At 43.5% G+C, this 15,599-nt stretch overlaps 1 non-coding gene across 1 annotated transcript; it reads left to right on the top strand.

The window, feature by feature from the left end:
* The first annotated feature begins 2,665 nt into the window (after positions 1 to 2,665).
* LOC129680180 (small nucleolar RNA SNORA17) lies at positions 2,666 to 2,797 on the top strand. The gene has a single exon (XR_008720649.1). It is a non-coding gene; the product is annotated as a small nucleolar RNA SNORA17 (small nucleolar RNA).
* The last annotated feature ends 12,802 nt before the right edge of the window (positions 2,798 to 15,599 follow it).

The raw sequence follows: 15,599 nt of genomic DNA, 5'->3' as shown, positions 1-15,599 counted from the left end.
TTGAATTACTTAACTCTTCTATTTTAATTTTCAAAACTAGTATACAAGGTCTTAGGTATCATGACATTTTTGGACAAAGTTTGGTTTAGTGGTTTTTTCTTCCCTACTCCTCTACCTCTTCACCCTCTTTGTAGCCTCCCCTCTAGTCTTCTTTCATGCCCCATGTGTCTCTGTGTCTTCCCTTTAGCACCTCTTTCCATATTTTTTCTGACTTTATCTCTTCCTGTGAGAGTAGAGACATGTATTAGTGTGACTATATAGCACCGTGAACCACAGATGTGTAGCTGTTCTGACATTAGGTCCAGAGGCTTGTGTGAAGGATGTTGTATCATTCCTGGCCCGTGATGCTCTGTCCATACATGGCAGCTTCACAGGTCAAGATTGCAGTGGTGGTGGAGGCCAAGGCATTCACACGTGGCCTCGAATTATAGCTGTCACAGTTCCCTGCACTGTGACAGAAACACCATGGCAGAACATTCTCCTTAACTGAACCCCAGTTTCCTCATTATGAAATGGAGATATTAAGACCAACTTTCTCAGAGGGTTGTTGAGGGCATTAAACGTGGTACATGTTATCTAGCATATTGCTCAAGAGCCAGCATTCCATAGAAAGCAACTTTTGGTAAAATAATAACTGAATGGCCTTAGAAAAGTCAGCGAGTAGCAGCCTCTGAGCTTCAATTTTCCCAGCTACAAATGAGAATCTGATTCCTACTGATGGGTGAATAGGTAAACATGGCAATTTCCAGTCTCCTGACAAGACTCATTCTTTGCTCTTTTTGGTCTGAAACAAGATGAATGTTCCTATCGATCATCTTCAAAGGGCAGGTTCTACCACGGTTTAACCCAGTAAACCATATCAGATGGTACCTCATCACAGAGACCAATGTTCCAGTGCTGGATCTGACTCACTCCCTGGGATGATCTTTAGCAGGTGAGGTTCTCTAGGGAAATGAGAGTTGGCCCTGCTTTGGATGAGGTCCATGGTGGTGAATGGGCTCCATCTCTAATGGTGGAGTGAGAGATATGCAGTGTGAACCAGGCTCCAAGCAGGAACAAAAGTCTCCCTGGAAGAACACTGGAGAGTTGGTCACAGGACAGGGATTAGGATGCAACTGGAGAATGGGAAAGACGTCAGGTGCTGGAGGGTAAAACATTAGAATGCTAGACTTTTCATGACCATTAACCCTCCTCTGGGCCTATTACTCAGTCTGTCCCCTACTCCCTCCTCTTTCCTTCCCTTCCCTCCTTTTTCTGGACCTCTGGACTTACTATTCTCTTGTATTTATTGACTAGGTGCTTCCACAAACCCACTTAGCCCTTTGGTGCCTCAGTGAGCTCTTCTGTGAAGTGGGGCTCACCTCCCCTCTCCTGGGGACTTACAGGGCCCTGCTGTGTAAATGGACAAAAAGTCTCTGTAAACTGTATCTTTCTGTACAAATGTAAAAAATGATTTTTAATATTTTATTCTGTAAGTATTAATATGACTAGGGCAGGCAATTAGAGCAATTTTGCGTTAACTTCTTGCTTTGAAATTGCCACCAGAGAGCAGGAGGGATGAAAGGGACAGCTCAGCTCTGACTTCGAGCTGATGTGAAGGTGAAGATAAAATTCTCCCTTCATCTGGGTCTCTTTTTTTAATTGTTGCTGACAGATAAAGAAATAATTTTTCCCTTCCTCTTTGCTTGGAAGCCACAATAATATTTTATCGCAACTGCTTACCCTAAAAAATAGATTTCCTTTTCATCTTCGCCTGGTGATTTGGTTTGCATTAATGCCTTTCATAACTCATACATTTTGCTATTAAAAATTAATGCTTGGCACTGACATAAACAAATGAAATTTGTATTATTAATGTTTTACACAGGTAAAGCTCTGTAATAACAGATTCATCATAGAAGACTCTTTTAATTAAAAGACTCACTGGTTCTTTGCACACATCTGGGAGACTAGTTTGGGTAAAAATAGGACTGAAAAGAAAACGACAGGTAAAAGAAGACCTCATTGAACACTGGGACACTGAGCAGCTCTGAAGTTCAGGTTGTTGAGAATGACATTATGTCCAGGTATTGGTAGAATGCTGATGCTGGTAGCTTGTCTCCTTGAACACAGTATATGTTTAGCCCACACAAGGAATTGACAAAGTAAACATTTATTTCTTGATTAGTACTCATTATGAATTGACTAACTCAACAGTCATTTATTGAGCAACTGTTATGTGTCGAATACTGTTCTAGACAATTGAGGGCAAAACAATGAATGAGGACAGGATAGCCTACTGGTGAAGATTTTTGGTTTAGGTCCTTCGTCTGCTTATTTGCTGGTTTACCACCTCAGAATGTTTCTTAACTTTTCTGGGTCCATATTTTCTCCACAAAAGGATGATAATTTGGTTTTAGTAGAATTGTTTAAAAGGTGTGCCAAGGCTACATACTTAGCACAGTACATGACACAACATTCCCCATCACTGGTGATGATTGTCATTCTTTACTCTGTCTCATGTGCAATTGGGCATCATTTCCTTCTTTGTACAGATGGTAAAATGAGCCCAGAAATGCAGAGTAGTTTATGTAAGGATGCTCAGCAGGTTGAAGGTCTGTTCCTGGGGTTCCAGAGACATAGAGTTGATTTATCAGACTGTTGGAGCTTTAAAGAATTCATTTCACTTGCCCCTGGGGCTGTTGCAGGTATGGCTTCTGTGTCACATGTGTGTCATTAGGTGTCAAGGAGGAAAGAGCCTATGCCTAAGCTCAATGTTTTAATCTGTGAACAGCTGAGTGATTAGTAGCCTAACACTCCCTGAAAAAAAAGTGAGCTTGTGGTGACTACCAGTCTGGCTCAAGGAGGCCCAGTCAGAGAACTAGCTTGATACAATTACTGGTCAGGTGTTCGCAGGACTAGATAGGTGCCCAAGGCTGGGAACAGGCTGGAGACTAGAAGAATCCTGCCTGGGATTATTGGTCCCTAGGTAGGAGTGACTTGTAGACAGACAATCCTCACATGGGACCATTCAGGGGCTCCTGGGTGAGGAGTGAGCCTAAGATGACCACCAGACTGGTGCTGTGGGCTCAGACAGGAAGGTAGCCTGAAATGACCACCAGACTGGTGCCTTGAGGATCTGGGCGTGGGATGAGTAGACCATGCCCAAGATGACCCTGTCTGGGATCATAATAGATGAGCAGGGATTAGCATTTCTGAGACCACTCTCTTTTTAATTTTTTAAAATTTATTACAGTTTATTCACTTGTACCCTAGCTGTAGCCCCCTTCCTCATCCTCTCCCAATCCTGTCCTCCCTCCCTCTTCTCCTCCCATGCTAAGATGACCCTAGACACTCAGAGACTCTAGGCCACTAAGAGGAGCAAGGAAGTGGTGGAGAAATGGAAGAGAAAGGGAAAAAAAAGAATGTGGGCATACTGAGGAGAGGCAGAAAGTAGAATAAAGGGTAGTGAAAAATAGTCTAGTGTAAGTAGCTTCTGATGCCATCTGGGACCATGCTGGGGTCCTTTTCTGTGCTGCTACCAGGGGCCACATCTGGATCTGTGGACCTGAAACAGCAGGGGGTCAGTTACCACCAAAGGCTAGGTGGATGTCTCTGGTCTGGGCTGCTGTGTGGGAATATTAATGTCTGAGGACTGTGCAGAACTGGACCCACCCCTAACCTGGGCATCAAGGGAGAGCTGGCTCAGAGTGGGGGCTGGGCATCAGAGCAGAAGACCTGATCCTGCTTCTAGCCAGTAGCAGTACTAGTACTCAGAAGAGTGGCCTAGTACACTGTGGAAATTGTGGGTGAGGCTCCCCTAGGGTGTGAGCAAGGTAGAGTTGGCCCTGTCACTGGTTTCCAGTTTGGTGGCATGGGTGAGGGAGAGATACCCTCTTCTCTCCTTCTCCTTCTCTACCTGTGGCAGGTAGGAGAGCTGGTCCTGCCATCATGAGATCGGAGAGCTGTCTCTGCTGCTCACCAATTGCAGAACTTGGGAGAGTGGGCCCTGTGCTTCTCCTGAGCAGCATAGTATAGCTGGCCCTGGTTGTGAGCATTGCAGGTGAGCCTGACCTGAGGGTGTGGGAAAGCTGGCCCTGCTCCTTGTCTGTTATGCTGTGGCTAGGAGGAGAGAGAGATGCCCTCCCTTCTCTCCGCTTTTGCCACCTATGGCAGGCAGAGAGCTGGCCCTGCGGTCATCAGGGTGGATGGGAGAAATGCCCCTGCCCCTTACTGGCAGCAATACTAGGGAGAGTGGGCCGTGCACTTCACCTAGGCAGCAGGGGTTGCCAATAAGCTGGGCTTGGGGTTGTGAGAGCCAGAGAGAAAGCTGACCAACTCAGATGCTTACCAGGCCCAGATCCAGGGCTTTGAGTTGGCCCACCCAAACATCTACCTCATCAATGGACTGCTGGAGTGAATAAAGAATCTGGTCCTACAGATCCAAAACTACAGGATATCCATGACACAGGGCAACAACCGGATATCCAAGAGGAGTCCCAGTGAGGTTCCAGTATCAATAGATTGGCAAAAGCCAGAGTCCTGGCAACAGACCAATGAGTCATTGCAGTGAACATTTGCAAGCAAGTAAGTATAGACAAAAGGGTATATACTGTGGGAAACATTGTGACACACTACAGCTTCTACAATGAAATTATTTTCTCTGCTGGTGGGAAGGAGGAAAGGGTGGAGGGCAAGTATGAGAAGAGAGAGATGAGTGTGATTTGGGTGCATGATTCACAACAAACCAATAAAAAGTAAAAAAAAAATTGTTATAGTTATTTTAAAAAATGAGTGTTGGGCTATACAATATTTATTATTATTTGCCCTATAATTATTGTGGTGGTATTATTTAACCCACTATCACAAATAATAAGACACAGACACATGTTAGATTTTGTAATTGCCTTATTCACCTTGAGTCAGGCAGATATTTCTACCCTCATTCTCTCAATAACCTCATCATTCACATCCCAGCCCCCATCCAATGCCGTCCTCCTTAACCATGTGGTCTACCTTCCATCCATGATCCCAAGATACTTGCTTATATTTTTCATCTTGTTGTTTTCTCTATTCACGCCATCTTTGGAGTCCTTCCTCCCAGCCCACATGGTTCCTTCTCCATGCTAACTCATCATGGCATTCTCCTTCTTCCCTTCTTCCCCTCTACCTCTTTTTCCCATGATTCTCTTGAACTCCAAAGCCCAGGAATCTTAGTCCCCCTATCCTACTCTGTCCTTCCCAGGTTCAGTCTGTTTAATCAACTAATCAGATATGTCTTAGTTAGGTTTATACAACAAGGACAGGTATATCCAGGGAGTAACCAGATCTTGAGGGTCAGCATCAGAACAATTACAACAAATAATTCATTTGCATATTCCTTGACAATCAAAGGCTCTTATGCACTCAGTTCTCTCTGCTTTGCCTGCTTCTCTGTTGGGGGACCAGGGGACAGGGATGTCACAGAGATATATATGGAGGAATGTGGCTTGGTGAGAGGACAGACTGCCAGTTCTACTCTCACCATTCAGAAAATAGCTCTAAGGGACTTCTCATCACTGTAAAGTGCTAGAGATGCCACACATCCTATCAGCACAGCAGTCATTTTCTTGAAGGTGGAGGTGTGGGCAATGTTTGAGACTTTACATTGTAAAGTTATATTTCCTGCTTCTGAAGCATCTCAAGTGCACCAGGCACTGAACAATATACCTCATATGCTTATTTCTATATCTCCCAATAGTTCTGCAAAGTAGATATGATAGTTATTATTTTTTTTTAGCAGTGAAATAGATGCTCAGAAAGTGTATTCCCGTTTTCACAGAGCCAATGAGAGCTGTTATTTTCTTCATTATTTATTTTTAAGTCTGTTGGTGGATGAGTTCTCATTAAACACCTCCATATATTCAAAACAGTGCTTGGTACAAGGACAGATACTTACAAAATCGCTTCTCCAGTAAAGCTTATGGTATAGTGTAGAAGCTAGGAAAAGAACATGGCAACCAAGCAGGAGCTGTCATTTGTGACTTGGAAATTGTGAGGATGCTGTGAAGGTAAGTTCAGTGACTTGCAAGGGCTTCCTAATGCTTAGGACATGTAGAAGCAGAACATAAACGGCATTTAAAACAATCCAGAGATGAAGGGCCTCTGCTTTTTCTATATCCTCTCAGAGGGAAGATAAACTCAGAGAAAACAGAGTATAAAGTCCAGCCCTATAGCTTCCTAGATAATGTTCTCAGGCTGTTGGGGTTACCATTTAGACCTTCAGTTCCTGCTTTGAAAATTAGGATGGATGCTCCTCTTATTGAGCTAGAACTTGTCCTGGGAAAGAGACAACACTTCAGAAGATGTAAAAGTGCATGGCAGATAGTAGCTGATGGTGCAGATGAAGCTCTTCCATGACATGGGCCAAATGGTAGTCATCTGCTGGATGGCAGCTGCATCCCAGCATCTATTGGGGACCACTCTGGGCAAGACTGACTTTCCCACTTTGTGTTCAATTATATCACATGTGTCAAAGCTAAGGTCATCTTTCAGGGATGCCATCAGCTGAGGACAGCACATAGTCAAAGCATTTACTCAAAAAGAGAATGCAGGGTGAGACCATCTGAAAACCATTTGTAGCCTATTTTGAGCCTTTGTCCCAACAGAGTGAGGTGGCTGTTATGATAGTAGACTTGCTATCTTAATTCATTCTCTTCTTTTTTTCTACCTACTGCCAGGATGACTTCAATAGCCAGATGGAACAATTAACCCTTCCTCGAATTGTAGCTATTGTAGTCAATTCTACTATAGCAAAACACCTTAGGCTGGGGAATTCATTCCTCACAATTTTAGAAGCTGGGAAGTCTAAGGTGCTGTGTTTGACTGATACCATGCAGGCATGGAGTTAAATATGAGGCAATAGGAAAACTGCAGTTGCCTTTTAGTAACTGTGATCACTAATATTCAGAATGACTATTTATAGTTAAATAATCTAAAGATGAAGTTAGGTTTTTCCCACTGTATCAGAAACTAATACACCATGGTAATCTCCTATGCTTATGCAATGGAAACCTCTGCATCCTCAAACCCCTTCACAATGTCTTAATATCACTTTCCCTGTGGTTTTGGCTCCTCCCATTTGAAGAGATTGTAGAAAGAAATCCCCTAAAAGGGAGGTCTGGTCTGTCTTGATTTAGGAAGGGCAAAGGGGTCATCTTACCCTGTGAGTGTGCCACCTGCCTCATAAATATTCACACAATAGTCACATTCATATTCATAAAACCTTTAAAATATATAACACTGAATCCTCAAGTTCTGGATCAGCCCATTCCAATCTCTCTTTGGAGTGTCTGCTTTGTTTTGCTTTGGTAAATATACTTCCATTTAAACTCTCTATTGTCTCTTGATTAAATTCTTTTTAAAAATTAAAAAAGTTATTTTACTTTATTTTTTAGAAGAGAAAACTAAAAGGCCCTGGTTAAATGGTGATGGACCTTCTCTACTTCTGACATAGCAACTTATGCTGCTTTCTCTGAAGGGGACTGACTCTGTATCTTCACATAGGTTGGGGAGGCTCAGAGGCAAAATGGGAGTACTTTGGTTCTCTCCAGATCCTCCATAGGAGTTCATCCTATCTGTGAAAGCAAGAGTCCTCACAACCTCCATTACCTCTTAATACCCCCTCTCAATGGTGTTGCAGGAGGAACCGAATTTCAATTCAAATACCAAGAAGCAGGAATGTTCAGACATGGAATACTCACTTTACATATCTCCCAAGGAAGTCAGGCTGCTCTGAGGAGTAGAAGTCCTTAGTGGATGACACTGAAGATCAGAAAGAGGAAAGGGGTGATAATTCTGGAGGGCACTACCTCATAAACTTCACATTGTTCACTGACTTCAACAATTGAGATGTAATTATATTAGTAAATGTACTGTACTTTGCTCAGGAGAGGTAATGGAATTTTAATTGCATGTGACTGTCCAGCCCTGCCAGTCCTGTCCTGGTTCTGCAAGGATTTGTGACAGCTAGTGACATTTATGAAGAAGTAGGTAAGAACAGCAGTGATTTGCTAGAATCTTGTCATGTATCAGCAATGATTCACCCTTTCCTGCCATTGTAGTGGTCCTAGGAGGCAGCTCAATTGCATGGATAGGGACCATAGTGTTGTATAATAAGGGAGTTCATATGAATCCCAAAGGAGAGATGAAACTAAGGTGGTGGACTCCTGGTGGACTACCTTCTCTTACAATATGAGATCAGCGATCTGAAGAATGGAAGCTGCATCCAGTTTCTATCTGATGCTATATTTATCACAGAAGAAAGGAAAATAGAATCTGGGAATATCATCTGTTTGAGACTAGCATTTCTGGGTACATATCAGGGTAAAGAATGTTTATTTTGGGCTGGAGAGATGGTTCAGAGGTTAAGAGCACTAGCTGCTCTTCAGAGGTCATGAGTTCAATTCCCAGCACGCACATGGATGCTCACAGCCATCTATAGTGAGGTCTGGTGCCCTCTTCTGATGTGCATGTGTACATGCAGACAGAATACTATATACATAATAAATAAATAAATCTTACAAAAAAAAAGAGTGTTTATTTCTACCTGAGGTAGTACCTGAGGTACTACTGGACCATGTGGAAGTGAACATGTAGAAGACAGAATATGGGATGTTTGGGTAACCTGGGAATGTTTCCAGGAAGAGGGAATATTAGAGGTGATGGCAGGAAAGAAGATGGCCACACCTTTGAGAGCCCATCACTCTGAACTGTCTCCTCGTTTGTGCTTAAGTAGACTGTGGGCAGATTCTGACTTGTTTCTTGTTGCCCATCATAACACCTGGCACATAGTAAATGCTTAATAAATGTAACAGTAAATTGAAAGCTCATATAAGCTTCAGGAAATCACTCTGAGACAGGCTGAGTATTGTATTGAAAGACACAAAATGTGGTAGAATTTCTACAGGTGGCTGTCATTCTCTATGGCAGAACAACGTAGACATGGAATTAATGTTGTCCCTCCTAATTACTGTGAGGTAGATGATGCTGATAGAGTGCTGGCAGGAGCTACTGTTTTTGGAGCATTTATCATATGTGACACATACTAAGGAACTCTTTCACATAGTTTCTTCACGCAGCCTTTATGAAACCATATGAGGCAAGTTCTATTATTTGTCCCATTTTATAGAAGAGCAAACTGAGTCTCAGGGAGATTAGGCTATTTGTGTTGACTCACATAAATAGGAAGAAATTAAGGCTTGAGTTCAAGCCTGTTTCCTGCTAAACTTCATATTGTTTCCTTACTCTGCATGATATTACTATGTTACAAGTAATGAACAGACCAATTGACACTGACCTTCAGTGTCATGAAGAGAAGTAAACTTCTCTCAGAGAAAATTTGTCTCTTTTGTCACAAATGTAGAGGAAATTGATATATGAGGTGTCATTCTTGATATCAGAGAAGTTTCTTAGCTCATGAATGGACATTCCTCATCTTTCTCCTCTTGTAGTTACCAGGCCAAGGGACTGATCTCAGACTGATCTTCAGGATGGAGTAAACTAATGAGGAATCCTTGTGGGTAAGGAGATATTTTTCATACACACTCCTTTGAGGAGGCCTAAGACTGAAACAGCTCTCTGCCCTTTATCATCTAAAGAGCACCCTGGGTGGGTAAAATAACCAGGTGGTGGGGGATAATGGGGAACAAGGACAGAAAGTGCTCTTTCATGGAATCGCTTTGTCTGAACCAAGAACTGAGAACCCTTCTAGGGGACAAGGAGTGCAATGTCATTTCTGAGCCCTCAGAGCATACCAGGGGCTCTGACTGAGTGTCACATGAAGCTTCTTATTAATGCCAGAGGCATTCCTCTGCCCCTCACTACTACCTGCTACATTTGCCCAGCTGCTTTTGTTTGAATGAATAAATGGAAAAAAAGGCAAGTTCTGCTAACCTTTCAAAACATCTGCCTGGGGATACTCCGAGGGCATATATGAAGTTCATGGCTGGTTGGATTTCCTGAGTGGCTTCAGGAACAAGGTCCTAGTTGTCAGTCTTTGAGTTATTATTATGTCCTAAGATTTGAGCTAGAGGCTTGGGTGTGAGACAAATGTGCATGCGCACACACACACACACACACACACATTCTCTCTCTCTTTTGCTATATCTTCTCCCATTTAAATTGTTGCTGAGATCATCTTTAATTTTAATTAATGTTTTAATTTAGCATACACGCCATGAGGCACTTTCTCAGAGGGAATAATTAAGTTAGAAAAAAATTGGCTACTCCAGCCTTAGAGGCTGAAAACCAAAGCTCAGCAAGGGTAGGCTTGTAGACCAAAGTCATTCAGCACGTCAAGGATGTGTTTTAGAGATAAAGGGTCTTTTAGGGACAACCTTGCCATCTCTTCTTTCTTTGAGCAAATTCAGAGAGGGAGCAAGAGGTCAGGGATTGACATTATAGGACATCTCCAGTGTGCATAGCATAGCCATGTGGGATATTCCGTCCAGTCTAGTATCTTCCCATTCTTGCTGCAAACCCACACAACTATGGTTTTGATTTCACTTCCTAGATGAAGACTCAGAGGTACAGTAGCTCTTATTTCAGCATAGAAAAAGGAATGGTAAGATCTCAAGCCCAGACCAATCTATTCTCATAACCCTCGTTTGTATTACCAACTACAGTTTATGTATTTATCTCAGGGTCCACATAAAATACTGAGTGGTTTACCTTGGAGCTAGTACAGGAATCCTCCCATCAAGAAATCATCTAAGGCTGCAGTAGAATTAACATTTATGATGATGTTCAGAGTCATTCTGAGTGGCCTTAAAGCATTGATTGCTGTTACCAGACCCTCAGTTATTCCTGCTTACACACAAATAGCATTGTAAGGGTATTGTGTGCTCTGCATATTGGAACCTAAAGGGGCAGGCTCTGCCATTCCTCCTACTTCACAGATGAGATTCACAACTCTTTCTGTGCTTTGGGGGAGCCTTGTAATTTTTATTCTCCCATTGTATTTTTATTCTCCCATGAGGGTAATATAGATAGGAAAACCCCGATTAATACCTATTGGAGTGTTAAACCCCATATCTCTGGTTTTCCTTCAGTGGTTGATGACTAGCTCACATGAAAGTTGTAGAATATGGAAAGACTGGGGATATGGAAAGTACCTGACTCACACAGTGCTAATAAGCCACCATGCAGAAACAGGCAATAACCAAATGCAGGAGTTCCCTAAAAAATATTACCAGATAAGGGTAATGACTCTCTGTGGAGCAAAGCAAGGTTATGTTGGAGCAGTGGTTTTTAACCTTGTTAAGCTGCAACCCTTTCATACAGTTCCTCATGTTGTGGTGACTGCAATCATAAGTTGTTTTTATTGCTACTTCATAACTGCAATTTTGCTGCGGTTGTCTATTATAATGTTAGTATATGACACGCATGATATCTTATATGCAACCCTTGAATGTTGAGGTGTAGCTCAGCCTCGAGAAGAGTTGCCCCCACAGGTTGAGAATCAGTGTGTTACAGCTTGTTTGATGGAGTCATCCTGAGGGAATGACACCTGGGCTGTGGTTTGTGTGACAGAAGGACCCAATTTTATCCAGAGCTGGGCAAAGCTCCCAGACGTGGGAGTGACGACATGTGGCCCCAGAGCAGCAAGCTGCCTCAGGGCCATTTTACATTTCTTGCATTTTGTTGCTCAGCTATTGCAGAACGTATCTACCAGAGTGGGTGACACAGTCACAGGAGTCACTATTTCTTTATCTCCACCCCTCACTCACCATGAAGTTCAAGGGGCAGAGCGTAAGACTGTTCTGTTCACCATTGTAACCACAGGGGCCAAAGACAGAGTCTCACTAAGAAAGCTGCAGAACAAGTGCATAAATTATCAGTGTGATAGTTACTTTCAACTGTCAACTTGTCATGACCTAGAATCCCTGGAGAAGGGAGTCTCAGTGAGGGTGGTCCATGTTCTTTTGGACTGTGTGCATATGTTTGGGGATTCTCTCGATTACTGAAAAACCCGCCCACTGTAGGTACTATTATTCCTTGGGCAGGGGGGAATCCTGGGCTGCATAAGAGTGGAGAAAGCAAGCTGAGCATTGATATGCATACACAAATTAACTCAATGCTCTCTGGTCTTGACTGTGGATGTAATGTGGCTAGATGCTTCAAGTTCTTGCTACCTTAGCTCCCCGGAAAGGATGAATAGTGTCTTATGATTGTGAGCCAAACCAACCCTTTCTCCTTTAGGTGTCAGGATATTTAATCCCAGTAAAAGAAAATGAAACAAGACACTTAGTGCTTTTTTGTCAACCCCTATTCTGTTTTTGTAAATTGTGAAGTCCAACCACTTATCAATTTTGGCCTAACAACAGATCCTCTGCCGACCTGAGTAATGAGGAGCTGGAGAGAGCTAGACTGGGATGTCATCTGTTGTCCCCTCCCACTCTCCCCTGCCTTCATTTGAACAAGACCACCCACCTACTTTACACAAGGCTTCTCTAGTGCCTTCTGGGTACCTGTCCTTTGACACTGGGTCTTCTGACCAGCCTACTGAGTGGCCTTCACAAGACCTGCACACTACTCAGGTGAGGAAAGTGTCTTGTGTTTACATGTCCAAACCATGGTCCTTGACTGCTGTGACAATACTTTCGTCCCTCAGGGGACATGCGCAAGTCTTGTTCCTTGCACTGGGTATTAATTTTACATCTGTGAGCTTGGTGCCTGGGAAGCATAGGATAAACTCCAAGAGAAAGGGGAGGCCTGGGCTATGGATTACTTGTTCTGCTTATTCTATGGTATCTGTACACTAGATTTAGATCCAGAGGACATCCATTGGTAGTTCTTGTGTGTTGTGTCTTGGCACAAGAATGGACCAAGCCAGTAGAAAACAGTGGTAGAAATAGAGACAGCGTATTAAGAAAGAGAAAAGCATTGCAGAGAATGGACCGAGACCTGGAAAATATTGAAGCCAAAGGCCGTGGGCTATGAATGTTGAGACCCTTTATGGGCTGCTTAAGTAGAAACCTCCTCCTTCAGTACTAGACGACGGCTGGTTCTGTGCCTGCTTTCTTTTTTCCATACGTGTAGCATTGGTGGACTGTGTGTACTGAGGGTGATTCCCAGGTTTTCTGATATCTGGGCTCTTGCTAATCTTGATTCTTTTCTTGCTTCCCTCTTCTTCTTCTGTGCTTGTCCTGAGGTATGCCTCATAAACACAGTCCTGCTTTGCACCTTCCTGCCCCAGTGGTTGTGTACATTCTCTCTTCTCCCTTTATTTTTGCTGTCTATGCTTTCCCAGTGCTGCCAGACTGCCTTTTGCTGCAAAACAGTACACTTACATTCCATTGGTTAGTCCTCTGTGCGCCCAAGGTTACTCAACTGCAAGACGGGGCATATCTCCTGTCTGTCCAGTGCTCCCCACAGGGGCTGGCACATAGTACAACCTCAACAAACACTTACCAGGGAGATGCTGGAAGAAGTTGGCCAATCCCAGGAGGAAGTTTTAGCTGTTCCTGTGAGTTGCCTTACATTGGGCTTTCCTGGTGGGGGTCATTTGGCCTTCATAGCACCTTGCAAACTTCCTTATGCTGCAAGTCTGAGGCTGCGCGTCTGACATGTGCTCGCATCCACTGCTGCAATTTGGGAGTGTCGAAGCCATTTAATTAAATGGGATGGAATTGGATCTGCGAGGCTGTTATCTTGGATATTGTTTTCTGTGCACGGTCTGGCTCCCAGGGAATCTGCAGGAGGCTTGAGAGCAGCGAGCTCTTCGCTTATTTAGAAACCTTGTTCCTCCAACCCCCCCTAGCCCAGATGGCATTAGAAAGGAGCTGAGACTCTGGGCCCAGATCTGAAGTCAGAGGTTCAAAGCTCCTCTGTGTGCAGGACCCTGCGGGTGGGTCGGGACCATTGCCAGGCCACATGCCTCTCCCCGGGAGGCAGCCAGAGCTTCGCAAGCTAATTTTGCTGAGAGGAACTTTGCCAAGCCATAGCGAGCTTTCATTTGCCTAAGTTTGCATCAATAATTAATCCAACCTGGTTTTACACAAGACCCAACATAAAATTATTAGCTCTGAGAGCTTAGCTTAAGCTGGTCTCAAAAGAGGCAGATCATGAGCCCTGGAAGAGAGAAACTGGTGGGAAGGACAGCAGCTCAGAGTCTCTTCCACTGTCCCTGTTCCAAGCTCCCTCCATGGCTTTATCCAGGCCTCTGCCACTGTCAAATATAACTGTGTAGTCTGAGGTTTTGGCCCTTCCCAGACCCTTGGTTCTGTAGTACCAATTCTTTACGTATTCACCATGTTATTTGCATTCTCTCTTAGAACCTCCTGTGTCCCTGTGTCACTAAGACTGTGTTTTGTTCAGCTCATTCATTGTGTTGGCTGGCACTCAGCACTCACATTTTAATGGGATCAACTTCTATTCATTCTTAAAGGCTTATATCAGTTGCCCCCCCCCAACTTTAGGAACTCTCTTTTGAGTTCTAAAGTGAGTAACGTGTTCCTATTGTGGTTCAGAGGTCTCTGTGTTGAAAATCACCACTGCCTGCCTTGTACAACCAGGCAGTCTCCATTCCTGTCTCCTGTAATGTCTCCATTACACCCAGTCTCATTCCTCAGAGAGATTCCAGGAGCAGTGATTAACAGTGGAATACACATTGGATGTCCACCCAGGGAAGGGGACCAGGAGCCAGGGATGTTCTTACGTAGGGAATAACAGGGACAGCTATGCTCTTTCTATGATGGTATTCTCAATATTCTCTGGTTCGCTGATTTTTTTTTCCTACATAATTCTTGCCCCTTCCTGAAGAAGCTCTTTGGATTCTTACCTTCTTCCTCAGACTTCTTCATGCCAGCAAGCAGCCTTTCCAATCAGGCCGAGCACACTGTTTCTGCTTTGCAACATCTGTCCACAGACCCATCCCAGCCTTCTTTCCTAGTGTTTCCAAAATACTCTCATTTTCCTGCTCACAAATATCACATAGCTAAACTGGGTCCAAAGCCAAAGCCATAGTGGGTCAAGCTTCAGCCTCCTTTCTCCTTGCTGCCCTAACTTCCCATTTCTGAAGAGCATCTCTTCTGCCATGAGGCCACAGGCAGCTTCACTTGCCAAAGTTTCTTGTAGGTCCCCATGTACCTACCTTGTAGCCTTCTCCTGGTCTTTTAAAGAGGACCTCCAAGTTGCCTCTGCAGTGTCTTTTTAGAATAGAAGATTTTTTTTTTTTCTCACAGCAACACATTCTGCAGACTTTGACAATCACAGTTAATTGCCTCGTGTGGTGCATCTTAATCCCTGTACCTGTCCCTAAACTTTCATTTCCTTCAGGAAGTGACCACATTGTCCTACGGTCCTTCACCAATGATTTAGTACACAAAAGGTAGCCAGAGGTGCTCAATAAATGCTTGCTTAATTCATAAATATGCATGGGAACAGTTGGAAATTAAAGTAGGCAATCTTATCATCTACTGTGAGTGGATAATAGAAAGGTACTTGCTGCTGTCATTGTTTTTGCTTTAGTTACTATTATTTCCCATGAATCAACTAACACCTCTGCCTTACTGATCTGTTCTAGGCACATTCTTATGTCTACATTTCTACTTTCAATCCTTCCAAGAACACGTAGAATT

This window comes from Psammomys obesus, unplaced genomic scaffold (genome assembly GCF_907164565.1).
Source record: "Psammomys obesus unplaced genomic scaffold, mPsaObe1.curated_primary_1811, whole genome shotgun sequence".
NCBI classification, from domain to species: domain Eukaryota; kingdom Metazoa; phylum Chordata; class Mammalia; order Rodentia; family Muridae; genus Psammomys; species Psammomys obesus.
The sequence above is the reverse complement of the archived record's forward strand: the minus strand, read 5'-3'. Positions and strand labels throughout refer to the sequence as shown.